The sequence below is a fragment of the Rhinopithecus bieti genome, unplaced genomic scaffold (assembly GCF_001698545.2).
Source record: "Rhinopithecus bieti isolate Rb0 unplaced genomic scaffold, ASM169854v2 scaffold_1017, whole genome shotgun sequence".
NCBI classification, from domain to species: domain Eukaryota; kingdom Metazoa; phylum Chordata; class Mammalia; order Primates; family Cercopithecidae; genus Rhinopithecus; species Rhinopithecus bieti.
The window spans coordinates 4,226,191-4,252,313 of NW_016803657.1; the positions used below are offsets into that span (position 1 = coordinate 4,226,191).

Here is a 26,123-nt window from a genome sequence, read left to right on the forward strand (position 1 = left end):
CTTTCTTTCTTTCTTTCTTTCTTTCTTTCTTTCTTTCTTTCTTTCTTTCTTTCTTTCTTTCTTTCTTTCTTTCTTTCTTTCTTTCCTTCTTTCTTTCTTTCTTCTCTCTCTCTCTCGCTCTCTCTCTCTTTCTTTTAGACAGAGTTGCAGTCTGTCACCTAGGCTGGAGTGCAGTGACATGATCTCGGCTCACTGCAACCTCCACCTCCCGGGTTCAAGTACTTTTCCCGCCTCAGTATCGAGTAGTTAGGATTACAGGCATGTGCCACCACACCTGGCTAATTTTTGTATTTTTAGTAGAGACAGGGTTTCACCATGTAGGCCAGGCTGGTCTCAAACTCCTGACCTCAAGTGATCCGCCTGCCTCAGCCTCCCAAAGTGCTGGGGTTACAGGCGTAAGTCACCACGCCCGACCTTGTGTCATGTTTCTATCTGACAGTGCAGGATGAAGATGATGAGGGGTGGGGAGGGAGGGAGAGCTGGAGCAGGATGTGGGGTGGGAGTGGGAGGCTCTTGGGCTCTTGGGGGGTGACCCAGGACAGGACCCTGGAGGAGGAATGCCGGCACAGGAACAAAGCATGGTGGAGTCGGGGTGCTTAAGGAGCAGGAAGGAGATCTGCGTGGCTGGAGCAGGGGATGCAGAGAGGATGGGGTGAGGGATGTCGCAGGGTGGGTCCGAGGCCATGAGAGAGACAGGCTAGGGCTGGACTCCGTGGGGTCCTCCAGCCTCCCCAAAAGGCAGGACCCAGATGCCCAGGCCAGGTGAGTGGCGTAGGGAGGAGCTGGTCGGGGTCTGTTCCCACCCCTAAGCCTCATGGGGCAGACCGTGGCCCACACAGCCAGAAACGCCTGCCCCACCTGGGACTGGGAAGTCAGGGCCCACACCAGCTTCTGGAGGGACACATGCAGCTGGGCTGGCCTCGAACTCATGCTCCTGCCAAGGCTGCCGGGAAAAGACCCAGGGGAGCCATCAGCTCCCAAAATAACTTCACACCAGCTCCAGGACAGCTGTGGAGGGTGGAGGAGCCCAGCCCACAGCTGGGAGCACTGCTGAGCCCTGGGGAGGGTGGGCCTGGAAGTGGACGGAGAGAGGGGGGCACACAGAGGGGCCAGAAGAAAACAAGGGATGTGGAGACAGGTATCCTGACCCAGAGAAACAGAGTCTGGGGAAGGAGGGGAGAGGGACAGCCCAGTGAGTACAGGTCTCCAGTACTCCCTTAAGAGACCGCCTCTGCCGGACGCTCCCCTCCCCACCCCGGCCCCAGCCAGGAGGCCCTGCAGAAAGAGAGAAGACAGTGTCCCTGGGCCGGGGTCAGAGGGATGAGCTGTGGCAGGGATGGCGCCCCACAGTGTCCAGAATCCCAGGAGCCCTGTCTGACCAGGTTGGACCCCACAGAGGGCCCATCTCCCAGCACCCCTGTTTTCCCAGAGGAGAAACTGAGGCTCAGAGAGACAGGGAAGTTTGAGGAACCACAGCATGGCTGTCGGGCGACGGCACAGCCTGACCGGGCACTCTCCCCTCGTGCCCTGCACACTTGGTCACCACTAATTCAGCTGGCCAGCAGGCTCCGAGAGAATGATCCACCCGCTCCTTGGGTCCCCAGGGCATTGGGAAATGTCCTCAGCGTAGCATGGCCAGCCCTGGGTGGAGCTTGTGGAGTTTCCCCAGCCCGAGGTGGTCAGAGGGCAAGGGAGAGTCAGGAAGGCTGGCAATGACAAAGTTGGGGAAGGTGAGGAAACTGAGGCAGAGAAGGAGCTCTCAGGAAGCCTGGCTGTCCCGTCTTCAGGGCCCAGCCCAGGGGAGCCTGGGAATTTGGGAGCTGGGGTGTTCTTCTGAGATGAAAGCAATTTTGATGCAAGACCCTTGATCCAGTTCTACCCGAGGCTGTCATCTCATTCGTTTATTCAAACATCACTTATGAATCGGTCACCATGTCCTGGGAGCTGGGAGGCTGCAGAGAACCACCACAATCTGGACAAAAAAACTAACAAGGACCAAAACCCAGAGGGGTTGAGGCCAGCCTGAGCCCACCAGCTGTGGAGGGGCTGTCTGACAGGCAGGGAGGTGGGCAGCCCGGTGAGGGGCTGGAGTTGGGGTCGGGGCCAGGGGCTGGCCTGGAGTCTGCATGGGTCAGTGTCAGGGCGGGGTCTACAGGGCCTCCTGTGCCCCAGCTCACCTCTCCCAGGAAAGAGAGGCACTTCCTTCTGAAAGCCTGGAGCATCTGCTAGATGACCCACATCGCTTGCTCCCAGGTGATAACCTTTTGCAACATGTTTTCCAGGATAGAAAATAAAAGCGATGAAAACCACGCGTGTGTATAACTCAGGTAGTGGATGGAGGGCCTTCTACAAGATGGCAAGGGGATGCTTGAGCGAGGGCCAAGTTCAAGAAGAAGAAGAGAGACTCTCAGAGGAGAGCCTCACAATCAAAGAAAAAAGAAGAGAGAAGAGTGAGCTTGAGGCATCCAAGAGCGCAGCTGACCAGGGAAAGGGCAGGCTGGGCCCAGGCAGGTGCCTGTGGTGCTAGAAAACAGCTGCCCCATGAGCCAGAGGACACTGGGCCCAGGACAGCCCAGGGCCACCTTCAGGGGACAGGAGAGGGCCTGGAGGAGGGGTGGAAGAAAGGTGGACTTGTGTCTGGGCACACTGTCTCACGCCTATAATCCCAGTGCTTTGGGAGGCCAAGGCAGGTGGATCACCTGAGGTCAGGAGTTCGAGACCAGCCTGACCAACATGGTGAAACCCTGTCTCTACTAAAATACAAAATTAGCCGGGCGTGTTGGCGGGCACCTGTAATCCCAGCTACTAGGGAGGCTGAGGCAGAAGAATCACTTGAACCCTGGAGGCGGAGGCTTCAGTGAGCCGAGATCATGCCATTGCACTCCAGGCTGGGTGACAGAGTGTGACTATCTCAAAAGAAAAAAGAAAGGAAGGTGGACTTGTGCGCCAGGCTGGCAGCCAGGCAGAGGGTCCTGGGCGCTGACTGCCCGAGGGAAATGGTGTGAGAGGTCCTGGCACAAGGCCTGGGAGGGGATGCTTGGATTTAGCAACGAGAGGTCCTCAGAGGGCACGGAGTGAGTGGGCAGTGAGGAAACGGGGACCCTTCCTCCCACTTTCACCCCGTTTCCTGTTTCCCTCGGTCTCCACCCTCTCCACCCACCATCCCAGGACCCCGCGCTCTGGGGCAGAGCAGACACAAAGAGGGGTTCAGGGGCTGGAGTCCGGCTGCCCACTCACTCTGGCCCCAGGGCCACCAGGGGCCACCCCACCCACCCGCTGTCCCCGCTCCAGCTGCTGCTCCCACTTCCTTGGGCCGGGACGGGACACAAGAGTCTTTCAAAACATTTCCTTTGCAAAATAATCCTTCCAAAATGTTTTGGAAACGGACTCCTGATCTGAACAGGAAGACGTTAATTACGGTCCCTCCCCACAGGGGCAGGGGAGGAAGCCTGGTGGTCGAGACAGGAGCGGGGCCAGGACGGCTCCAGCCCACGCCCAGCCTCGGCCTCCTGCCCCCCAGGCCCCTGGGCCCAGCCCCTCCGCCCACAATGGGGAGACAGAGACCTAGGGAGGGCTGGCGACATGGCCAAGGTCACAGGTCAGAAGCTGAGCAGGGTGGAGTCTCCTCCTCCTGCTGCCACGTGGCATCCGTGTGAGAGCGTGGCGAGGCGTGTGCACTCGTGTGTCTCTGTGCCTTTGTGTGCAGGAGTGAAGGAGGGGCAGGGGCAGGCAAGGAAGCTCCCAGGGTCCACAGCCTCCCCAGGCCTGGCTTCCTTCCCCAGCAGGCCACCTTTCCCCGTGCCCAGGTGTTGGCCGGACTCTGACTACAGCAAGGAGGGAGGAGACATGGCCAAGGACCTCCCTTTCTGCTGCTGCTCTTCAGCACCAACCACCCTCCAAACAAGTGCTGTCTGGGATCCCCTGGGCCTGGATGAGGTCCCACCATAGAGGTTTTCTGAATGTACCTGTGTCCATCTCAGTCAGCCCTGATGCTTATGTTCTGGGTCATGTGTAGGGACTGTAGTTAACTCGGAAGTTTGGGGTATCTAAATCCTCACCTTTGCTTAGTCATCTAGCCAGAGGTCTCACCATCCAGCATATGGCACCAGGGTTCATCTGAGTATACATTCAAGGAATGAACTAGGACCCATCTTCCTCCCATCCATCCTTCTGACCATCCACCCACTCATCCCCGTCCATCCATCCATCCATCCATCCATCCATCCATCCATCCACTCATCCACCCATCTATCCACCCACCTACCCATCCACCCACCCATTCACCAACCCATTCCCCATCTATCCATCCATCCATCCATTCACCCATCCACCCGTCCACCCATCTATCCACCCAGTTATCCATCCATCTATCCACCCACCTACCCATCTACCCATCCATCCACCAACCCATCCATGCACACATCCATCCATCCATCCATTCTTCTACCCATCCCCATCTACCCATTCATCTGTCTATTCATTTATCCATCCATCCATCCATCCACCCTATCCACAAATCCACCCATCCATCTGCCCATTCATCCATCCATCCATCCTTCCACCCATCCACCCTTCTGACATCCATCCCCTCATCCACCCACCCATCTACCTTCTGATCATCCATCCATCTATGCTTCTGACCATCCATCCACCTATCCATCCATCCATCCTACTGATCATCCATCCACCCATGCATTCATCCTTCTTACCATCCATCCACCCACCCCCATCCACCCATCCATCTATCACTCATCCACCCATCTACCCATCCACTCATCCATTCTTCTACCTACCCACCTATCCACTCACCCATCCATCCACTCATCTGTCCATTGATCCACCCACTCCCCCATCCACCCATTCATGCACACATCCATCCATCCATCTATCCATCTATTCATCCATCCACCCATCCACCCATCCACCCACCCATCCATCCTTCTGACCATCCATCCATTCATCCATCCATCCATCCACTCACCCACTCATCTGTGTATCCACCAACCCATCCATCTTTCTGACCATCCATCTGTCCACCCACCCATCCATCATTCATCTATCCATCCACCTACCCATCCATCTATCAATTTATCCATATGTTTTATCCATCTGCATTAGTTTCTGATTGCTGTTGTAATAAATTACCACAAACTTGGTGACTTAAAACAGCACAAATATATTACCTTACAGTTCTGTGGGTTAGAAATGAGTCTTACCTTAGAATCAAGGTGTCAGCAAGGCTGGTTCTTCCTGGAGATTTCCTTGCCTTTTCCACTTTCTCAAGGCCTCTTGCATTCCTTGGCTCGTGGCCTTTTCCTCCATCTTCAAAGCCAGCAATGGTATCGCCTCAACTTCTGCCTCCATCCTCACCTCTCTTTCTCTGCCTCTCTGCCTCCCTTTTTTCACTTACAAAGACCTTTCTGATTATATTGGGTCCACCCTGATAACATAGGATAATCTCCCCATCCTAAAATTCTTAACTTAATCACATTTGCAGAGTTTTGTTTTGTTTTGTTTTTTTGAGCCAGCGTTTCACTCTTATCACTCAGGCTGGAGTGCAATGTCATGATCTCAGCTCACTGCAACCTCTGCCTCCTGGATTCAAGTGATTCTTCTGCCTCAGCCTCCTGAGTAGCTGTGATTACAGGCACGTGCCACCACTCCTGGCTAATTTTGTATTTATAGTAGAGAGAGGGTTTCACCATGTTGGTCAGGCTGGTCTCGAACTCCTGACCTCAGGTGATCCACCTGCCTTGGCCTTCCAAAGTGCTGGGATTACAGGCGTGAGCCACCGCACCCAGCCTGCAGTGTTCTTTTAGATGTGTAAGGTAGCATATTCACAGGACTAGGACATGGGCATCTTGGGAAGGGCATTACTCTGCCTGCCACACCATCTTTCCATCCTTCCACAGGTCTGTCCATCTGCTCATCAATCCATTCATTTCACCGACCATTCATTCCTTCACCTACCATCCATTCATTTCACCGTTTTATTTAATTCATTCATTCATTCCACTGACCATCCATTCAGTCACCTATTCATTATTTATCCATCTGTCCAGCCAGGCATCCAGGCATTTATCCATCTGTCTTTCTATCCATCTTTCCATCCACCTATGTATCCTTTTGTCTGTCCACCTACCCACCATCCACCTCTCCATCCAGCTGTCCCAACTTGCACTTTCCTCTTCATCCATCCACCCACCCACCCACTCACCCACCTATCAGTCCTCTGTCCATCCATCTTATCCATCTATCCATTCATCCATCCTTCCACCCACCCACCCACACATCAGTCAGTCCTTCTGTCCATCCATCCATCCATCCATCCATCCATCCATCCATCCATCTATCCATTCATCCATCCACCCACCCACCCACACATCAGTCCTTCTGTCCATCCATCCATCTATCCATTCATCCACCCATCCACCCATCCACCCACCCACCCACACATCAATCCTTCTGTCCATCCATCCATCCATCCATCCATCCATCCATCCATCTATACATCCACTCATCCATCCACCCACCCACACATCAGTCCTTCTGTCCAGCCAGGCAGCCAGTCAGTCAGCCAGCCATCCACTCACTCACCCACCCACACATCAGTCCTTCTGTCCATCCATCCATTTTTATTTATTTATTTATTTATTTATTTATTTATTTATTTATTTATTGAGATGGAGTCTCGCTTTGTCACCCAGGCTGGAGTGCAGTGGCGCGATCTCGGCTCACTGTAACCTCTGCCTCCCGGGTTCAGGTGATTCTCCTGCCTCAGCCTCCCAAGTAGCTGGGATTACAGGCATGTGCCAGCCACCACACCCAGCTAATTTTTATATTCGTCTATCCATTTATCCATCCATCCACCCACCCACCCACACATCAGTCCTTCTGTCCATCCATCCATCCATCCATCCATCCACCCACCCACTTACCTACCCACCCACCCACTTACCTACCCACCCACCTACCCACCTACCAGTCCTTCTGTCCATCCATCCATCCATCCATCCATCCACCCACCCACTTACCTACCCACCCACCTACCAGTCCTTCTGTCCATTCATCCTTCCATTTACCCCTCTGTCCATCTATCCATCCACTCACATGCCTAGCTGTGTGTCTGTCTGTCCATGTGGGACAGGATACTAAGGGGAGGAGGATCAGAGAGTTATGGGGACTGTGGAGGGGAGATATTGTAGGTTGGAGTCAGCACCTCTGGTCAATCTTTCTCTCCCCCACACTTCTTGCTGGAAGCCTCAGTTACTGCCTCCCTCCCAATGGGTAAACAGCTTCATAGGCTGCACCCATCATGCCCTAAGAGGGGCTCTTGGAGGACAAAGGCCATCCTGGCCCTTCCCTGTCTCTGGAGCTGGTAGATGTTTGAACTCAGACCTGGTGTTGGTAAAGGCACAGCCCCAGTGCAGAGAGGTGCAGCCCACAGGCAGCCATGGAAGGGACTCACTGCCTGGATGGACAGTAGGGGCATGGACCCGCAGAACTCGCGGATGCCCCTGAGCTCCCTGTCGCCCCGCTTGAGCTCAGCACCGCACCAGCTCTGGGTTCCAGGAGAGGCTGTGGGAAAGGCCCCTTTCAGGCCCCTCGAAGGCCACAGGGCATCTTGTCGGGGAGCGTTTGTCATCCCAGGGCTTGAGGAGAGAGCTTTGGACCAAACCCAGGATGACTGGATGGGGAAAATATGCCCCCAAGAGGAGCATCATGTCCTGACTGCCAAGTCAGCCCGAGCTTATCACAGTCTCATCCTCAGAGTCCCCGCTGGAAGAGCAGGGGGGTGCAGGCCTGGGGCGGAGCGGGGAGGGCCTGTGGCCCTGAATCAGAGGGTGGGGCCCGGGTCACCCTTGTACTCCCTCTTCTCTGTGCTTCCCTGTCTCTGTCCCTCCTGTCTCCATCTCTCCCTGTCTGTCTCTCTCCCGGTGTCTGTCCCTCCCTGTCTCTGTCCCCCACTCTCTCTGTTTCTGTTCTGTCTCAGCATTCTCTGTCTCTCCCTCCCTCACTCCTTCCTCAATTCCCTCCAGGACATCCAGCCCCTCTCTAGGCCTCATCCTGCAGACGAGCCCTGACCCCACCCCCACCCTGCCTTGGGCCCAGAACCTCCTCCCCTTCTTGGGGCCACTAGGGGTGACTACGGTCCACATAGCCACCCCACACTGGCCTGCATGACCTGTTTCCCCCATCTACCCACATAGAGTGCTGAGGTGGGGCCATTCTGGGATCCTGGAGCAGGACACAGGTGTGGGCAGGACACAGGCGTGGTCGGGGCACAGGTATGGTTGGAGCTGTGCTCCAGTATTGCCTGGAGTCTGCAGCAGGCACTCAGGCTGGGACGAGGCTGATGGGTGGTGAATACAAGTCCCACCCCCAGTCTCAGTGGGGCAGGGGCAGTCACAGGTGCCGAGCCCACCCTGCCCCACCCTGGGCCCCATCAGCGGCCCCCTGGAGGTCCTCCTATAACCTCCAGCGGTACAGGCCAGAGAGGCGCAGGGACTCCTGGCACGCGCCCTTCAGGAACAGGCGTGCCTGTCTCGTGGGCCAGGACCCAAGGAAGCGGTGGGGGCAGGAAGGGAGTGGGCCGTACCCCGGGCATCCCCGGGGGTCAGCCAGGACGTGGGCAGGTGGGACAGGGGCAGCTGGGGGCACCCCATGGGCCCAGCCAGGTCCCAGCTGGCCACGGCTCCCCTGTGTCCTGCTCCAGGAGACCCCTACTCTATGGCTGGCTCTGCTCACATCCAGAGGGGGAAGGAGTCAGGCCGAGGGATGTGTGAGAGGGGTGGGACCTGAACCGGACTTGGAGTCCTCCCGTCTGCAGGACCCTGGGCCCAAGAAGGACCCTCCGTGGCCTCTGTGGCAGGAGCAGAGCACTGCCCTCCCTTCCAGATGACCCCAGCGGCACATCTTCCCTCCCCACCCCGTGCTCGGTGGGGTTCTGGGCCCTTCACATGTGCGGGTTGCTGGAGCCTGGACCTGAGGAAGCCTGACTCCAGCACGGCCGGACACCAGGGCCCCTGGTCGAGAAAAGGAGAGAGGGGCTGGGCCAGGTGGCTCACGCCTGTAATCCCAGCACTTTGGGAGGCCAAGGCAGGCGGATCAGTTGAGGTCAGGAGTTCAAGACCAACCTGGACAACATGGTAAAACCCTGTCTCTACTAAAAATACAAAAATTAGCCGGGCATGGTGGCACATGGCTGTAGTCCCAGCAGCTACTCGAGAGGCTGAGGCAGGAGAATCACTTGAACGTGGGAGATGGAGGTTGCAGGGAGCTGAGATCTTGCTACTGCATTCCAGCCTGGGTGACAAGAGCGAAACTCCATCTCAAAAAAAGAAAGAAAGAAGGAAGGAAGGAAGGAAGGAAGGAAGGAAGGAAGGAAGGAAGGAAGGAAGGAAGGAAGGAGAGAAAGAAAGGGAAGGAAAAGAAGAGAGGCTGGTGGCTGGAGACAGGGGTGGGGCCAGGGGGTCGCCTGCCCACTGGCCGCTCCTCCATCAGCCTCCCGTCATGCACACCCCGCAAACGTGTACACCACCACTCGAACTGTAAATACGGGCAGGGCCAGGAGCAGCACGTGGGGGTGAGCACTGGGCACAGTGGCCCCTCATCCCCCACCACCAAGCAGCCTTGCTGAGACTCCAGGCCCAGCCCTGTGCCTGACCAGCCCTCAGTCTTGCCATCTGGGCAGTGGGTGGGGCTCTCACAAGTCCAGGGGTGGCCCCCCAACCACCTACACCCGGAGGAGTCTGTTTTATGACCGGGGCTCCCACCCCAGCCCCAATTCTCCCAGTTCTCTTTGAGTCAGGAGGGGAAATTGAGGCCCGGAGGGTCACTCTAGCCTCCTCTGGAGCACAGCCCCTCAGGCACTGGCCGGGTGTGGGCTGCTCCTGTCTGTCTGTCCATTGTTCCAGGCCACCAGGGCCCCTGACCGCCCCACCCCCACTGCAGAGAGGAGGCCCTGTGGGGAGGGGGTGGGGCGGGGTGCCATGGAGGGGCCTGGGGGGTGTGGGGAGGGCCAGACCTGTTAACAAGCTTCTTCCCAGCCTCACCCGCCCTCAACTCCCCAGCCCTTCCCAGGCGGAAAATTCAATTAGTCTCAAGCAACTGCTTTGCTGAAGAGCCAGAGAAAGGGGACCTGGGAGAAAGGGGACCTGCCTGGCGGCTGTTGTGTGTGTGGGGGAGGGGGACGTGGAGGATGCAGAGGCAGCCGGAGGGAGGGTTGGGAGGTAAACAGACCACTGGTGCGCGTGTCCGCTGGGTCCCTGTCTCTCTGCATCTCTAGAGGTGTCTCTTTGTATGTGACTGTGTGTCCTGGGCCCCTGCGTGCCCACCTCTGCTCCTGCACAAACGCAGCCCCTGGAATCCTCTGCGTGTGCCCCTCTGTCCCCTTAGCCAAAGCCTCAAGCCGGTTCATCTTAAGTCAAGCTCGGCTCTAGGTTCTCATGGCTGGGTGCCTGGAGAGGAGCACAGGAGGGTAGCAGCCCCTGCAAACTGCCTCGTGCTACGCTCTACTCACAGGAGTGTGGTGTGGCCTCAGGTCTCCCGGACTAGGCGCCCCCGCCCCCGCCTTGACTCCACACTGGCCTCTTGTTCCATCCTCCATCAGTATCCTGGCCACAGGGCCTTTGCATATCCTACCTCCCCACGCCTGGTAAGCTTCCACTTACAAACCTTGCCTCCAGCAAGCCCAGGCCTCTTCTGTTTCCCATCACCCCTGGGCCACACGGCCTGCTGCCGGAAGGTCCCTCTGTGGAAAGGTGGGGTCAGTGCTGTGTGGCCCACCCTCTGTCCCTGTGCCCAGCATGGGGCCCAGCACACAGCAGATGCTCAATACATGTTCTTGTTTGTTTTTTGGTTTTGTTTTTTGAGACAGAGTCGCTGTGTCGCCCAGGCTGGAGTGAAATGGCGTGATCTCTGCTCACTGCAACCTCTGCCTCCCAGGTTCAAGCGATTCTCTCACCTCAGCCTCCCAAATAGCTGGGATTACAGACACGCACCACCAGGCCCGGCTAATTTTTTGTATTTTTAGTAGAGATGGGGTTTGGCCATGTTGGCCAGTTGGTCTCGAACTCCTGAGCTTAAGCAATCTACCTGCCTCTGCCTCCCAAAGTGCCGGGATTATAGGCGTGGGCCACTGTGCCCAGCCAAGTGCTCAATAAATGCTGAGTACATTGATGAAGTGCCCAAGGAGGTCTGAGCCCAACTCTTAGGCCCACACAGGAGTTTAGAAAATGACAATGAATTCCGCATGCCCCTCTCTACCTGATGGACTCCTATGCATCCTGCTACGGCCTGATTTTCAGTACCCCCTCCTCCAGGAGACGCTTTGAGGATCAGTGAGAATGAACATTGCAGCTTGGCCTCAGCCTGAAGTGTCTGTGCTTTCGTCTGGGACCCTCTCTCTTGGTCTCTGGACCATGGTGTCCCAGGTCCCACCAGGTACCCCTGATGGGATGAGGATGGTTGCACCCCGGACCTGCAGGGAGAAGAGCCAGACAGCCTGGCCTCTACCCAGAAGTTCTCTGTGCTGCCCAGAGTGCAGGACCAGGACAGAGCTGCCCATCTGACCAGCCCTGCTGCACTGCCCTCTTCCCTCCTCAACCTTCCCAGCCCTCAGGCCCCCAATCCCTGCATGAGGAGTGGGGGGTACCCAGTTAAATCAGATGCTGGTGGGTGTCCAGGAGCTGGGGGCAGCCGTGGACAGGGCATTCCTTCCAGGTGGGGGAGGCCCTGCTCCCAGTGTGCAGGCGGGGTCTGGGGCCACCAGGCGCACAGGAAGCCTTGGGAAAGTTTGTCAGAGGGCTGAGGGGTCGCCCACAGGAGGAACAAGGGGTGATGGGCACAGGGTCCCCAGACCCTGCCAGGGGAGGGACTGGTGCCCTTGTGCCCCTCAAAGCGGGTTTGGGGTGGGGAAGGGGCCCCAGGGCCTGCTGGAGAAGGCAAGGGGCTTGGGAAGGGCCAGATGTAGGGAGGGGTGGCGTGCGCAGGAATGTGGGTGGCCCCTCCTCTTCCCCGAGAGACAGAGGCAGATGGCAGGCTGGGGGGGCTGAGGACGGAAGGGGAGGCCAGCCAGCCCCGGCTCTGATGGGTGCCTATGGCCCCTCCCCGGGAGTTGAGGGGGACACAACCTTCTCACATTCCCAGCCCCATGGCCTCTGCCAGCTGCATGCAGCTGGGGCCATGCCCGGAGGAAACCCAACACCATGGGGGTGGCCCCCCGGGCCTGGCTGCTTCCTCACCAGGACTGTTTGTGAGCTGCTGGGATGCTCATCCCAGGGGCTGCAGGCCGGTGCTACAAGAAGTGACAAGGGTGGCCCGCAAGCCCTGGTGACACCACACCAGTAAAGGCTAGAGGGTGCTGCGTAGATGCAGCTCCCTGCTTGGAGGACCACCTAGCCCACCCTGTGATCACAGCAGCCCCTCATGAGCTCCAAGCTGCATGCAACCTCCAGGAAGAACAGGATCCTGAGGCTGGGGAGGTTAGGGCCAGGTCAGGGTATGGGGTACCCAGGGTAGGAGAGGCAGGAGCAAGAAGCTGCTCAGCCTCCACCCTTGAGCCTCAGTTTCCTCACAAAGGCCCTGGCCCCCAGCAAAGGACTTGATCTCACCTCCTAGCTGGCCAACCTCCCAAATCTTTCTCACGTGCGGGCCTCATCGCGTCCCTTAGGGGACAGGGGAGAGCCCACCCGGAGGTCCCATGGAGAACCTGCCTTTGCCGCAGCCCCCACCCTGGAGCTCTGCACCCCGTCAAGTACACCCCACTGTTCAGGCAGGGAGACTGAGGCCCTGCCCAGATCCGCCCTGTCTCAGCTCCCTGGTTCCTGCCAGAGCCCAGAGTGGGGGCTATGTGGGGAGGAGCTGCCAGATGGCTGTAATCCCATGTCAACAGGGGCTTAGACACCTGCTCAGCTCCTCGCCACCCCCTCAGGCCAGCCCCGCATTCCGGCACATCTTGGCTTGCAAGGGGCTTTCCCCACTTGGCTGGAGTCTGGGCCTCCCACATTGGGGGGGGGCACTGTCTCCCCGCCCCTGCCCCATCCGAAACACAGACTTCAGAGTCTGGTCTCAAAGGCCAGGCCTGCCACTGCGCTCGCTCACTGTCCTGCCACAGGTCCAGGCCTGGGAATGGGCTGACCACTGTGGCAAATCACACGAGTGAATTTTCTGGACAATTGGGGCTGGAGACATGGTGGTGTCTGAAGCAGCAGCATGGGGCTGGGTGCGGAGGCTGAGGCTCCCACTTGGTGCCGAGCTGCAGAGGAGGGATGGCAGGGGGTCTTGGGAAGGGGTCTATTGCTGGGGCAGAGGGTCCCAGGACTGAGCTCCCGGGTGGCCAGGTCAGGTGGGCAGGGCCTGGTGGGTGGAGGCTGTGGGAATGGTGAACGGGGCAGGCAGAGCTGGAAGCCAGGGCCCTGTGGAAGGAGCCAGGACCACGGTCTGTGAGGCAGGAGGGTCCAGTGCCCACGCAGCTGAGGCTAGCTCTGGGACAATCTCCTGATGTGGACATGGGTCCTATCTGGAGCCAGGCCCTGGGAAGAACTGGAGCTTTGAGTTGTAGTTGGAGCTGGGGTCAGCTGGGAATGAGGGCAGGGGTCAGGCGAGCCTCAGGAGTGCTAGCTTCTTCCCATGCTAGGACCCCTGCTCTGTCTGTCCAGGTGACCCTCCTCTGCCCTACAACTGTGGCCCACAGGCCTGACTCGAGCCAGCTCGTCCACTTAGGAAACGCAGCCCCTGGCCACGGCACGTCCACAACCAGGAATGCCCCCAGCCAGGCCCCACCCTGGACCCCTGTTTAGTGGGAGCCAAGCCAGGTAACACTCAGGCCCCCTCAAGCCTGGGAGTTAGGCCAGGTAATACTCAGGCCCTCCCACTCAAGGTCTCCAGGACACTGAGTCCACGTGGGTCCTGGACATTCCATTCCGTGGGTCCAGGCTGCAGAGGTGCTGAGGGGGTGGGGGAGGAAGGTGGAAGCTGGTTCTTGCCCCAGCCCAGCACCTGGCCCCCTGCCCACCCCGCCCACCCTGGAAGCCCCCCTCCTCGTTCCCTTCTTTCAGAGCGGGATAGGCCTTTCAGGGCTAGGAACGGAGGGCCTGGATTTCCATGTCAATGGCCAGGCAGGCCCGCCTGGTAAGCTGGTTAACAAGCCCCCAGCCCCATTGGGGTGTTAACACAGGCCCCATTCTCCGGGCCCAGCCTCACGGTTGCCATGGTGCCCTGTGTGGCCCTTTGGGCTGCGGCTAATCCCTTCTCTGGGCCTTTCATCCCGGCTGTCCCACCCCGGGCTGGTCGCTGGTGACTTGGCCATGCCCAACAAGGCTGGTTTCTCTCCCGGGGTCAGGGGAAGTCATAAATCCAGCCCCCACGGCCCCCAGTTCCTCGGCCCCAGTGCTTTGTCCCCGCCACTGTCCCCACATCCCCGGCCCTCCAGCTCTGGGAACTCCAGTGGCGGGAAGGGCGTTTGCCAGGTGGTCAGCCCCTCTCCCTGAGAAGTGAAGTGTCCTTGGCCCTGCCCTGGCTCTCTCCTCCACCGTGGTCACTGTCACCCCTTATTCTCCCTCCTTCCCGCTCCAGCCCTTCCAGGAACCAGCCAGGCTCATCCCTCAGGGCCTTCACTCCAGTCTCCTTGTCCTTGGGTCTGGAGCCGCGAGCTCTTCCCCGGCCTGCCTCCCCGAAAGTCTGAGAGGCTGTAGGCCCGGCCCTCCGACTCCTGTGGCACTGTCCCTTCTAGCACTCCATGAGGATCACGTGCTGTCCACCCCAATCCAGGGGGCAGGCCGGCAGCGCCCAGGACGTGGCTGGCCCGTGGCAGGCCCCACCACTCTGCATGAAAGACAGCAGCTCTCGGCCAGGCGCAGTGGCTCACACCTGTAATCCCAGCACATTGGGAAACCAAGGCAGATGGATCACCTGAGGTCAGGAGTTTGAGACTAGCCTGGCCAACATGGTGAAACTCCATCTCTACTAAAAGTACAAAACATTAACCGGCGTAGTGGTGCATACCTGCAGTCCCAGCTACTCAAGAGGGTGAGGCAAGAGAATCACTTGAACCTGGGAGAAGGAGGTTGCAGTGAGCTGAGATCGTGCCATTGCACTCCAGCCTGGGCAACAAGAGTGAAACTCTGTCTCAAAAGAAAAAAAGAAAGACAAAGAAAAATAGCAGCTCTCCGCTGCAGAGGTAGTGTGGCCTGAGGTCAAGGGCAGTCAAAGAGTTGGTGACCACCAGGGTCCGGGCTGACCCGACTCCACCTTCAGGGTCTCACCTGAGCCAGCTCCTCCCTGGCCCCAGAATCTCACCTCGGAGACCACCTTCCCTCCCTCCAGCAGCATCTGTTCCCAGAAGACAGGATCCTCGGATCCTGGAATTCCAGGCCAAGGTGTGATCTAAGGTCCATCAAATAGCCTGGATTCCAGCTTCATGCTTGCTCCCGGGCTCTCCTCCCCTGCTACCTTCCGCTTACCTGCCTTCCAATAGGGAGCTCACCATCTGGGTGGTTCAGACAGGGAGAAAGTGTCTCCTTGGCTGTTTGCTTCCAGATCTGGGCTTGGGCTTGGACGGCCGGGAAGCATAGCTCAATGGGCTTTGCCCCTGCTGGTGGGTTCCAGCCTTGGGGTGCAACGGGTGATTGCTCGCTCTCAGCTCTCAGCTCCCTGGCTGGGCCGTGGGTGAGTGATTGTTAGCCAGGGCCTAGGCCCTACATACCCAAGCATCCTCTGGAGGTGCAGTGCAGAGGGGCCCAGCCTGTCCCCTGGAAGTGAGGTGCAGAAGCACCCAGCCTGTCTCCTGGAGGTGGGGTGCAGAGGGGCCCAGCTTGTTCCCTAGAGGTGGGGTTCCGGGGGCTCAGCCTGTCACCTGGAGGTGGGGTGCAGAGACCCAGCTTGTCCCCTGGAGGTGGGGTGCAGAGGGGCCCAGCTTGTCCCCTGGAGGTGGGGTGTGGGGGACTCAGCCTGTCCCCTGGAGGTGGGGTGTGGGGGATCCAGCCTGTCCTTCTCCCCACAGCTGGGCGCAGACTGAGGGGTGCCCACAGCCTTTATTGCCCTTCATTGTCTCATGGAAATTTCGTGGGGTTGGAAGGACAAGAAATGGTCCCATTTGGCAGCTGAGTAAACTGAGTCTTAGGAGGAAAGGCTGGGGCCTCCTGGGGGAGGCAGAGGCTGACACTGACCCTTTGGGTCCTGCAGCTAGGGGGAGACAGCCCTAGCCCACTTCTCACTGACCCCCTCTCCCCTCGGGATGGCTCTCGGACTCCTGTGGCCCAGACACCCACGCCCAGGCCCCCTCCCACGAGCCACTGCCAGGGCTTTCAGCTCCCTGAGGCCCACCCTGCCAGGGGTAGCCCCGAAGGTGGGGGCCATCTTTGGGGGCAGCTGAGCCATGCTGGGGTGAGGGGACAGGAGGTGCAAGATGTGGTGAGGGTGCTAGGACCCCGGGAAGTGGGTGGAACATGGAGGTCATTTGGGGTGTGGGGTGTGTGGTGGGGGTGTGCTGGCTGGGCAGAACCCCGGCAGATGGGGGGAGCGTGCAGGCCATTTAGGGGTCGGGGGGCGTGAGGTGAGAGAGGCCATCTGGGGAGAGGGTCACGGAGGCCACTGGGCAGAGTCGGAGGAGGAAGCTCCTGCCAGCCTCAGTTTCCCCATCTGCCACAGGGGCTGAGGAAGTGTCCAACACCTCTAGGGCTTCTCAGGAGGTCTGACAGCAAGGTCCCCCATACACCCCCCACTGGGGAGGGATGGTCAGGGGCCGGGACAGCAGGAAGAGGGGAGTGGGGGGAGGACAGGCGGGGGAGCTTCTCCCTGCAGTCCATGCGTGGGCGAGAGCGAGATTCCAGAACTCTCGGGGGAGACTGTGGAAGAGCCGCAGCCGTTGTGCTGTCTCAGCCTGTGGCTGCCCCGACCCTGTGCTTCCTGTCCAGCCTCCCTCCCAGAGACCTTCAGCTGACACGTCGTGGGGGTCTGACTCCTCTGCCGAATGGGAGACTGCACAGCCCGGAGAGGACAAGAGACTTGCCCAAGGCCGCACAGCAAGAACCCACGGCTATCTGCAGAATCAATGTATGCATGCATGAATGAATGAATGAGGGAATGAATGAACGTCCCAGTGGGCCGCTGTGTGAGCTGTCTGTGCCATGGGCTGACTCTTGGAGTAGGAGAGACCTCAGCCCCTGTGGTCTCCTGTCCCCAGGTCCTGTCCTGGGGTGGAGGTGGGCAGAGACAGTAGACTTGCCCTCTGGCTGTGGTGGCTGGCACAGGCTGCGCTGGGGGTGCACGGGGTCTTCCGTTGTGTGGGCACCTGCAGCCGTGCCAGGTGGCGAGTTGGAGCAGGCCCACCCACATGGAAATGGGCCCAGCCTCCTGCCTGCAGGGGCCCCAGGCCCCTAGCCCCCAGCACCCAGCCCCCAGTCCTGCCTTCCTCCATCCACCCCCAGCCGATCCTCCCACTCCTTGGCACCCACTAACCTCACATGGTGTTTCTTTAGGCGTGCCTTCTCTGAGGCTCAGTTTCCTGGCTGTGGCAAGGCAGATAAAAACAACCCCTTAGCGGCCGGGCGCGGTGGCTCAAACCTGTAATCCCAGCACTTTGGGAGGCCGAGACGGGTGGATCGCGAGGTCAGGAGATCGAGACCATCCTGGCTAACACGGTGAAACCCCGTCTCTACTAAAAAATACAAAAAATTAGCCGGGCGAGGTGGCGGGTGCCTGTAGTCCCAGCTACTTGGGAGGCTGAGGCAGGAGAATGGCGTGAACCCGGGAGGCAGAGCTTGCAGTGAGCTGAGATCCGGCCACTGCACTCCAGCCTGGGCGACAGAGCCAGACTCCGTCTCAAAAAAAAAAAAAAAAAAAAAACCCTTAGGGCACAGCTGTGGGGCTCAGAGACCCTGTGAAGGGCACAGGCTTGGTGGAGGGGGTCTCACTGGGGAATCAGTGGGGAGAGGGCTTGGCCTCCAGGCAGGCAGAGCTGCGTTCAAGCTTCTGCTTCTATTTTAAAACCAGTCCCTGACCTAAACCGTGTGCCCATGGCCAGGGCTTGGTAGCGAACAAGACAGGCGAGGCCCCGGTGCTTTGAAGTTCCAAGCACAGCTGGGACAGCCGGACAATTATAATGGTAATGGTAAGAATAACAGTGGCCTGCCACTGCACCCTCGCCGTGTACCACAGCCGATGCCTTGTGTCATCTGCACCACACCCTTCAAAGCGGGCCTTCTAGTTATTCCCATTTTACAGCTGAAGAAACTGAGGCACAGGGAGGTTGTGCCACTCACCTAAGGCCACCCAGCTAATAACTAGCAGAGGCAAGATGGAAGCCGTGGGAGTGTGGATCCAAGAGGCAGATGAACTGGGCTGGCCAACGGCCTTGAGCAAAGCACCCAGCCCTTCTCAGCCTCGGTTTCCCCCTGAGGTTCTGCTGCCAAACCCAGGACAGGTCTGGGAAAGGGCAGACAGGGAGTCAGCTCGCAGAGCTGTCGGACTGTGGGCCCCAGCACCAGGAATCTCCCTTTCCGGACCTATGAAATGGGGTCATGGTCCTGACCCCTAAGGAGGACGGCATGGCTAAGGAGCTGCTTGGAAGCCCCTGGCCTGAAGCCCACCAGCCTCACCTGGGCCCACGCCCCCCACCAGCGTGGACCAGGAGCTGCAGAGAAAGCCTCAGGTATGAACATCATGGGGGGTGGGCACAGGGTCGTGGGAAGGGGCTTCTGGGGAGGTCCCTGTGGACATACCTGGGCAGCCCGGCCTCCTGGGGGCTATGGGAGAGGCAGCAGAGCCAGCCCACTCAACGGCAGGGCCACAACTGCCTGTGGCCCCTGGGGAGTGACCCCCCTCTGGCTCCACAGAGGCGAGGATGGGAAGAGGCGGAGAAACCGGCTGTGCGGGACACCTGAGCCCCGGGCCAGGCCTCCCAGGGGGCGGCTGCCTTGGGGCTGAGAGGCAGAGAGGAGGTCAGTTCCCACTGCCTCCCCGCAGAGGCCCCAGGAGGAAGCGGGTCAGCAGGTGGTGGGCCAGCTGGGGCCTGGGCCTGCCCCGACCCGCATCTGCTGGGCAGGGGTGTCCAGGCCAGTGCCTCCTGGCCTCAGTTTCTGGATCTGTCACTAGGGACACTGTCCCTCCCCTCTCTGGCCCCTGGGAGCAAGGCTGGTGTGCAGGGCCCTTATCCCATTTCACAGACGGGGACACTGAGACCCCCGGCAGGGCTTAGGGGTGATGCAGGAGTGTTCCCAGCTCTGCCGCTTCCAGGCCGCTTGTCGGGGCCGAGGAAGGCGTCAGCAGGTGGACACTCGGAGACCCAGCTTCAAATCGCGGTCCTACCACCTCCGGGCTGGGGGAGCGCCGAGCCTTGGTTTCCACATGGTGTAAACAGCGCTTCGGAAGATCAACAGAGCCTGCGCTTGGCACAGGTGATTATGGAGTGGAAAGCACCTTCCGGCTGGTGGAGCAAGTGCTGGAAGCCGGGACTCGCTGGCCTAGGGCCTGGTGGCTGCTGGCCCGGAGCTCATGCCCAGACCTGAGGGCTGGGGGAGAAACGTCCTGCCCGTGAGTGGGCCTGGCGTGAGGTCTATGGCAGGCCTGGGGCTGAGGGATTGCTGGCCCATCTCTGTGCCTATGTGTGCCCCTCTGGGCCTGGCGTGGGGTCTACGGCGGGCCTGGGGCTAAGGGGTTGCTGGCCCATCTCTGCCTATGTGTGCCCCTCTGGGCCTGGCGTGAGGTCTATGGCAGGCCTGGGGCTGAGGGATTGCTGGCCCATCTCTGTGCCTATGTGTGCCCCTTTGGGCCTGGCGTGGGGTCTACGGCGGGCCTGGGACTAAGGGCCCATCTTAGTCTATGTGCGCCCCTCTCTTGTGCCAGGCAGGTTTCTGGGTCCCTAGAGTTAAGCAGGAGGCACAAGGGCGAGGCGTTTTCTGTCCATTCTTTTCACACAGGGGCGGGGACCACAGGCCGTGTTCCTGGTGGGCAGGCACAGTGCTGGCTGCTCCTTGAGTCTGCACTCTGCCTGCACCACCAGGCCCCAGCTCCCCAACTTATCCTTCCCAGCCCTCCTCTCTGTCCCCTAACTTACACATGCCAAGGGGGGATGCCATGGCTCCCAAGCCCACATGGATGAAGTTCAGGGGAACTGGCTTAGCAGTGAAAGAAGACCCAATTTCCCAGATTCCTGGTATTTTGGGGTTTCGTGGGTTGAATAAAAGCCCCCAAAAAAGATATGTCCAAGTACTAACCCCCAGAACCCATGAAGGGGAAATTGTTTGGAGAAGGGCTGTGTTGTTGTTTTTTTTTTTTTGAGACAGAATCTCACTGTTGTCGCCCAGGCTGGAGTGCAGGGGCGTAATCTCAGCTCACTGCAACCTCCGCCTCCTGGGTTCAAACAATTCTCCTGCCTCAGCCTCCCAAGTAGCTGTGACTACAGGCATGCGGCACCATGCCCAGGTAATTTTTGTATTTTTAGGAGAGTCGGGGTTTCACCATGTTGGCCAGGCTGGTCTCGAACTCCTGACCTCAAGTGATCCACCCATCTCAGCCACCCAAAGTGCTGAGATTATAAGCATGAGCCACCGCACCCGACCTAGAGAAGGGCTCTTTGCAGAAGTAATTAAGTTAAGGATCTTGAGATGAGAGGGCACACAGGCTCCGAGAAAAGGCTGCGTGAAGATGGAGGCAGAGATGCGGGGAGGCCTCCCTAAGTTGCCCAAGTCTGGCAGGCAGCCGCCAGACACCGCGGTGGGATGGAGCGGACAGAGCAGACCCTTCCTGGCTTTGGGGGAAACCAGCCCTGCGGGCACCTTGATTTCAACTTCTGACCTCCCAGACTGAGACAATAAATTTATTTTGTTTCCAGCCAAGTCTGTGGCCATTTGTGACAGCAGTCCTGGACACTAACTTGGGGGGACAGCAAGAGGTTTCCAGAGCCTGGGAGGGAGGGGTGAGGGCTTGGGAGAGGGCCCCAGTGGGGTGCCACGTGGGAAGCCCTCCCCCAGGGCCGACTCCACGGATGGGTCCCTGAACCCCAGCTCAGGCTTCCGCTCATTGGCCAGGTGGGTTGTGGAGGTGGGCTCACAGCAAACCAGGCCTCCCGGACCCCGTTCCCCAGGGGACCAGGTCTGGCTGGGAACTCCTGCAGCCCAGCCACAGGATGCCTCCAAGCCCCCACAATCCCATGCACTGGACAGGGATGCCAAAGGGCCTTTTTCTCTCCTCTGGTGTTCTGTCTCTGTGAGGAAGGACATCCCCTCATCCTCTGCACCGCCCAGCCCTGGCCCCCATCCCCCTCAGACCCGGGAGCCCCCCGAGTTCTCTCTGAAGCTTGGCCCAAGCACACGAGCACAGCCCTGGCTTCTGGGGGGTGCTGCTCAGATGCTCCCTGAGCAAGGGAATGAGGGAACCAGAAGCTCCTCCGGCCCCAGGGCCTTTGCACCTGCCGTTTCCTGCCCCAGGAGGATGTCCCCAGGCACCCTCCATGTCTCAGCCCATGCACCTGCTTGTCCAGCCCTCCTTGGCCACCCAGGCTTGCCAGGCATTCTCCACCCACTTCTCGCATGTTATCGCGGGACTCCCTCGTGGAGTTGTTTGCTGGCCCTCTCTCTCTCTCTCTGCCGGCTGCCAGGACGCTGTGAGTTCCAGAGGGTAAAGCTGGGTCTGTGTGGCTCCTGTCCCATCTCCAGCATTCCACATCACAATGATATTTCCAGCTGCAGGAAGGGGAGGGTTCGGTGGCTGCTCGGGGCTGGCCAGGGTGACCCTGAAGATTCTCCTGCCTGAATGGCCCATTCATCTGCCCGATGCTGGCCTCCCTCTACCAAAGGCCTCAGCAGCAGCTGCCTCTCAGCCCCCAGCCTCTGCCCCATGCCTGGAGGAGTCACCAGACCTGGCCCTTGGAGGACACACCCAGCCCAAAGGCCCTCTGCTCCTAAAGCAAAGTTCAGTGGGGCCCAGAGTAGTCCCCCAGCAAGAAGCCCCAAGAGGATTTCAGGGAAGCCATAGTCACAAGTGCCCTGACCTGGGAGGGGCACTCCTTGGGGTCTAGCCCCATTCTGCCAGAGCTGGCTGTGTGCCCCTAAGCAGATCCTACCTGTCTCTGGGAATATGTCTGCTGGGTCCAGGGGGCAAGCAGACAGCCTCCTTGCTCCACCTGCTCTGGAGACGGAGGCCACGGGGCGACAGCAGAAGTCACGGAAGCCTGCTTGGAGGAAGAGGCAGTCACATGTTAGGATGAATGCAAACGCTGGGGGAGCTGACCCAGCCTCGGAAGCCCCACTTCTTGAAGCAAAACCTTCCTGATGGGGTCCAACCTCCTGTCCAAGGTTGCTGCCACTACGCTGGGCAGGAAACATGTGTTAGGGCCACGCCCCAGCCTGAGCGAGGCCTGGCCTTGGCCTCCCACCTTGGCCTGTTCGTCTTACCCTCACCAAGCAGGAGGCCAGCCCGACCCGCCTCCTCCTTCCGGAGTCTCCAGCTGTACAAGGGAAAGGAGCCGTCTCCGGGCTGCCGGGATGGGCTCTGGGTGTGTGCACACAGGGACACACGTGTCCCCGCACACGGCCAGCCCACATGTGCAGAGTGGCAGTGCGCCATGCTCCCCACGGGCTCCTCCGTGCTTCCGCACACACGCGTGAAGCACGTAAGCACCGCAGGATCACAGGCCCCTTTCGCGCTCCGAGGCGTGTGCCGGCCAGCATGCATCCTGCTAGGGAATCTGCGTCTCCGTCGGTGACATATTCCGTTTCCTGCAATCGCCCTGGAATGCCCCAGGAGTAATTACGAACAGAGCTCCCTCCCACCCTTGAAAGACGATACACTATGTGGTCACCTCTGTCTGGGCCACCAAGAGGATCCCAGCTGAGCTTTTGCTGAGCAGGGCACAGAAGCCATCAGGAGCCAGTCTTGGGGGCTACAGCTGGGGGTCGGTGACCTTGATCAGGTCCAGGGAGGCCGAGAGGAGTCTCGCCCAGGTTGCACTGACAGCCCCACTCACTCCACACCTGAGTCTCCAGAGGAGGAAATGCAAGGCCCTGCAGTTAGGACATGAAATTGTCAGCCTGTCCCCATCCTGCCAGCGGGGATTGGCCTGTGGTTTTGTCAGCTGCCAGCCAGCGGCCGAGGACCAGTGCTGCAATCTGAGTGGGGTCCTGTGGGAGGATGCAGCCAAGGGGAGCCGTGAAGCTGAAGAAACTCTCGAGAAAGGTGGGAGGGGCCGGGGCGGTGCCAGGGCCGCCGTGCACACCTGTGCAGGTCGTGCACTGATCAGCAGCGCACACCTGAGATCCAGCCCGTGCTCTGCTCGTGGGGTTGTAAAGAAGCAGTGCCTCTTCCCAAGCAGTGGCTCAGGCAGCAGGCGGAGCATCTGGCAGGCGGGGTCCACGCTTCCCCGAGGCCCTGTACTGGCTGTGGCTGTATGTGCACACTTCTACATGCCTTGCAGGGTGCCCAAACGGCCCGGAGGAGGCCAGGGCTCCATGGGCAGGGAGACACATCTCTCTCTGGCCTGGGAGGCTGTGGTTCCCAGGCCATCACAATGGCCACACAACAGGGTCCCCCAGGGACGGAACCTAATCTTGAGCTATTGAAGACCTGAAAGCCATGGCCCCTGGCCCGAGCCAGCAGACGCGCCTGCCAGCCCCACCAGGGACATCTGATCCACCGGTCGCCGGGCCACAAAGGGGGACACTGTCCCCCTAGGGCCGCCCTCCCCACCAACAGAGACAAGGAGGAAAACTGGGTCGCTGAGATAGAGTGACAGCCATGGCAGGTGGGGATGAGACACGAGGGAGGGGTGGCCACCACTGGGCACAGCCCAGCCTCTAAGGATGCCCCAGGCCTGAAGATCTGCCCTGGGTGGGGGGCCTCAGAGCCCCAAGGAGGGCTCAAGTGACTGCTGGTTTGCAGGGGGTGGGGTGGAGGCTGGGGTGGGGGGCACAGCTGAGACCAGAAAGAAACAGCTAGGACCCCACCTGAGGCTGGAGACGCAGCCAGGACAGGGGACTCTCCAGCCAGAGAGACACCATAGGCCAAGTTGTGGGGGGCAGGCCTGGACTGGTCCCTAGGCCCCACCCCGCTGAGGCAGGCCGCCAGCTGCCCACTCCTTGGCCTGGGCATGTCCAGCTTTTGCTCAGTCTCCCAGCTGGGCAGGGCTTTCCGAGGGGTCACAGGGAGAAGCAGGCCTGGCCAGAAAACCACCATGCCTGAAGGTCCACCTTCACTCCCTGGCACCACCAAAGACCTCGCCCAGGGGAAGTCCTGGAGCCTCAGCCCCTCAGAACTTTGGGACTTCCTGGCATATGGGAGGCACCCGGAGGGGTGAGCCTGAGGGGTTCACTTTCAAGGGTGGCTGGAGACATCTGCTGCTGGCCATGTGGGCCCGGGGCCTCCATCTTCCCCTCTGTGAAATGGGACTTGGACCTAGACGCCCTTCTTCCAACTCTTCTAGCAAGAGCCAAGTTCAGGAAGCTCAGCTCCATTCCATTGGCATCTGGGCTGAGTACTTTGTGGGTGCTGGGCTGTACTGAGGGCTGGAGGGAACCCAGGAACAGGCAACATGTGGAGTGGAGGAGGGAGCAGCAAGGAGACTTCCCACAGGGGTGGAGATGCTGAGCACTCCAGGCAGACACAGAGGGGCGGCTGGAGTGTGGGAAGCCTGGGCCTGGCAGGACGTAGGGGGTTTAGCAGGCAGAGTTGGCCAGGGGGTGGCCCAAGAATGCCAGGGGCAGAGCCAGCCCTCCTAAATGGGCAGTGGGGCACCAAGGGAGGGTGGCAAAGCGGAGCCCCATCTCTAGGATTTAGGGGCAGCCCTCAGAGCCAGCTCCTACCCAGCTCCAGCTCAGGACAAGCAGTGGGCATGGAACTGAGATCCAGGAAGGCCAAGGTCCAGAGAGGCACATGGGCTGCTTGGGGCGACCTGGGGGTGGGCGGCCCTCAGGCCTGCCTGGAGATCCCCAGTCCTACTGAGTCAGCCACTAGGGAGAAGATAAGGGACCGCCAGGCTCTTAAGGGGCCTGACATTGCTATTGGGTGAAGTGGCCCCCCAGAATGACCTCAGAGGTTGCTAGGGCTGCCTGGCATACCACCCTGCCCGTCTCCGCAGCTTCCTCTGGCAGTGGGTGGATGTATAATGTCCACCCACTACCACAGGGTTCACGGCACCACAGCCCTGCTGAGCCCTGCTGAGCCTCCGCTGGGTCCACCCTCCCGGGTACCCCAGGGACAGGGAGGCCAGGCACGGGGGATGCTGTGCAGGTTGGACAGTGGTGATGGTGGACAGAGCCACTCCCAAGAGTGGGTTAGAGACCTGGGGTGGGGGCACCCGGGCAGACCACCCTCACCCCACCCTGTGGGACCCGGACCAGCTCACTTCCCTCTCTGGGCTCAGCTTCCTCATTTGCAAAATGAGGCCAAGAGTCACGCTCGGCCAGGCCTGTGACCCTGAAACCCCCTCCAGCCTCCTGCCCCACTCTGGCACCAGTCCTCCCTGCAGCTTGCAGAGCAAGCGGGGTACTGTCTCCCCAAGGTATGGCCTGGGGGGCTGTGGGAGGTGATGGGAGCAGCTGTATTTGAGGGCAGGGTCCGTGGGGGAGCCCCCCAGTGTGGGGACAGGAGGAGGGACCAGGGAGTGTAACCTGGCAGCCCACAGCAGTTCCGGCTGCTGCTTCTGTCAATACGGCCTTCCTGTTTTGGAGATTAAACCCCGGCTGAGCAAACAGCTTTCCGGGTGGCCCCTCCCTCCACCCCAGCCCTGGCCTTGTCTTCAGGTCCTGAGGCTGGGACCACCTGGAGGCTGTGGGGTGGCAGTGGGGTGCTGGGGATGGAGGGGACCAAGCTTTGCAACCCCTGCCCTCACCAAGGCCTGGACCACAGCCCGAGCAGCCCAGCCCCTGCCCCAGCCGCAGCCTCCTCCCAGCACCCCCGCCATGGGCTCTCCCGGAACACTCCCTGTGTGATCCTTCCGACCCAGGGCAGCCTCACTGTCCTGGACACCCGGCCGCTGCATCCTCTGCCCTTGTGTGACCTCCTGCAAGAAGGCAGGAGCACGCCGCTCCCGGGCCTCGTGGCCAGGCACAAGCCCACCTCGTGTGGACCCCAGGCGTGGCAGGAGAACCACCGCAAGAGCCCCACCAAGGCACAGCCAGGGGAGGGCC

The 26,123-nt window shown here is 59.8% G+C and overlaps 1 long non-coding RNA gene across 1 annotated transcript; it reads right to left on the reverse strand.

Moving 5' to 3' along the window:
• Positions 1–21,293: 21,293 nt before the first annotated feature.
• LOC108542508 (uncharacterized) lies at positions 21,294–22,475 on the reverse strand. Its single transcript, XR_001889300.1, has 3 exons — positions 22,395–22,475; positions 22,064–22,171; positions 21,294–21,683 (listed from the first exon to the last, which is right to left on the reverse strand). It is a non-coding gene; the product is annotated as an uncharacterized LOC108542508 (long non-coding RNA).
• Between the last annotated feature and the right edge of the window lie 3,648 nt (positions 22,476–26,123).